The sequence below is a fragment of the Brachyhypopomus gauderio genome, chromosome 5, assembly GCF_052324685.1.
Source record: "Brachyhypopomus gauderio isolate BG-103 chromosome 5, BGAUD_0.2, whole genome shotgun sequence".
Lineage (NCBI taxonomy): Eukaryota > Metazoa > Chordata > Actinopteri > Gymnotiformes > Hypopomidae > Brachyhypopomus > Brachyhypopomus gauderio.
This window is the reverse complement of record NC_135215.1, coordinates 19,222,767-19,225,266: the sequence shown is the minus strand read 5'-3', so window position 1 is coordinate 19,225,266 and position 2,500 is coordinate 19,222,767. Positions and strand designations below refer to the sequence as shown.

The 2,500-nt window shown below is 44.8% G+C and overlaps 1 protein-coding gene across 3 annotated transcripts in view; it reads right to left on the bottom strand.

Moving 5' to 3' along the window:
* The window catches only part of LOC143514711 (dolichyl-diphosphooligosaccharide--protein glycosyltransferase subunit STT3B-like), a 172,611-nt gene that overhangs the window by 10,041 nt on the left and 160,070 nt on the right, over window positions 1-2,500 (bottom strand). The gene's annotated exons all lie outside the window — the stretch shown is intronic.

Sequence of the window (2,500 nt, the reverse complement as noted above, 5' to 3'; positions counted from 1 at the left end):
TGTAAATTATGTAAATGATGCATGTAAAGTGGCCCACCACTCACTACACAGTTCACTACACCACTCACTAAACCACTCACTACAGTTCACTACACCACTCACAGCTGTTTCTAGAAACAACCTTCACAGAGGAACTGTGTGCCAGGGGTTTCTATGTCTAAGCAGCTGTGCACAAACTTAAGCGTGGGCTGAGTGTAGCACACCACCTACCAGCCTGGAGAACACCACCTACCAGGCACTAGAACATCACCTACCAGCCTAGAGAACATCACCTACCGGCCACTAGAACATCACCTACCAACCTGGAGAACATCACCTACCAGGCACTAGAACATCACCTACCAGCCTGGAGAACACCACCTACCGGCCACTAGAACATCACCTACCAGCCTGGAGAACACCACCTACTGGCCACTAGAGCATCACCTACCGGCCTGGAGAACACTACCTACCAGCCTGAAGAACACCACCTACCAGCCTGGAGAACACCACCTACCGGCCACTAGAACATCACCTACCAGCCTGGAGAACACCACCTACTGGCCACTAGAGCATCACCTACCGGCCTGGAGAACACCACCTACCAGCCTGGAGAACACAAAGACACTACACACTGCTCAAAGACACTACACACTGCACAGAGACACTACACACTGCTCAAAGACACTACACACTGCTCAAAGACACTACACACTGCTCAAAGACACTACACATTGCACAAAGACACTACACACTGCACAGAGACACTACACACTGCTCAAAGACACTACACACTGCTCAAAGACACTACACACTGCACATATATACTACACACTGCACATATATACTACCAGAGTTGTATGGAGTTGTATATTTTTTTCTCTTACTTCCACTTTTACTTCACTACATATTTTCCATCAGTTTAATACTTTTACTCCGATACATTTTTACGTGCTGTATACAGGGTTGCCAACTCTCACGCATTGAGCGTGAGACACACGCATTTGACAGTTTTCACACGCTCTCACGCCACACTTCCGATATCTCACGCCGAAAAAAAATATCCAGTTTATTCAGATCCACATATATGATTCAATACGTTACTAGTTCGCTAGCTCTGGCGCCATCCACCGGCGATATAACACTGAATCTGTGTCCATTTTACGTCCCCCCCCCCCCCCCCCACCCCCCGCTCAACAAAATACACTCGCCACCGGCTCCAGGTTAAAATCTCACTCCAAGCGAACGTCAAAAGTTGGCAACCCTGTGTATAGTTACTCGTTACAATTATAAACATGTTAGCTGGCGCTGTCACCGGGTCAAGCGATCATGCTGTCTTATGTAAAAACTGCGCATGCTCCGGTCGCGTCTCGTTTACTCTGCTGCTGCCTTCACTGAACACTTGAGCTTCGTAATCTAGGTTCACTTGACACATTGTGACTGCCGCACGGTCCGCGCGGCAAAAAAGACGCAATCGCGGTGGCTCCGCCCATGCGCGTTGGCCACGCGCGGTCGTTGCGAGGTTGTGCACCTCTCGATTTTTGTGCGTGCGAAGTTACAAGGTGGAATTCGTGCACTTGTACGGCACTTTGAAGGTCCATTGTCAGTATTTTCCAGCACCTTCAGCTTAATTGACATATTTATACAAATACACATATACTCGAAATTATTCCAAATAATTCGCTTTTTATCTCATTAAAAGAGATGGTACCGTGTTTGGTAACAGCAGAAGAGCAGCATAAGTGCTGCATAATAAGCTTGTTGGTGTTTTAATGGACATATATTGGCACCTTCCACACCTTCAACATCGAGTGATCGTGGCGGTGAGGGTGAGGAAGGAGCCCACCCTGGCCCTACCTAGAGACAGTGTTTGCGTTTGCTGGAGTGAAAGTAAATTCCTATAGGATGAAGTGCCATCTCTGACTCCCTAAAGAGGGTGAAATATTGGCCTTCAAAAATTCACCTTCGAACTTGAAGAAACACATCAATGTAAGTTATAAATATAACGCACAGGAGACACACCAGCTTTAGCTGTTAGTAAGCACTAGGTTAGATGTCTTAGCTAACTAACCTAATTATGTTCATGACTGCTGCAGTATTCACTTAACATTAGCTGGCAATCATAAAGGCGATGTCACGCTGAATTGTGTTTTTAGCAACAGTAAGCCGTGTCTCTTTTCATGCTGAGTAATCATGTGCCCATTTTTATAGTGTAGTGTTTTTATAGGGTAAGGGCATTTATTGAGGGTAAACGCAGGGCAGTAGGCTCACCCGAATCCGACGGACGGATTTTATGTCCAAAATACATTTGTGTACGAAGTGTTAAGCCCAGTTTTTTAAGTTGCTATTTGTTTGTACAAACAGAACACTTGTATTTGTGGTCTTTGACATCTTTGATTTGTAAGTGATATAAAAAACAATTGATAATCAAACATTGACAGCTTTCTTTAATTAATTCAAAACACAATACTTGTACTTTTTACTTTCAGTACTTGAGTAATACATTTTAGAATAAACTACT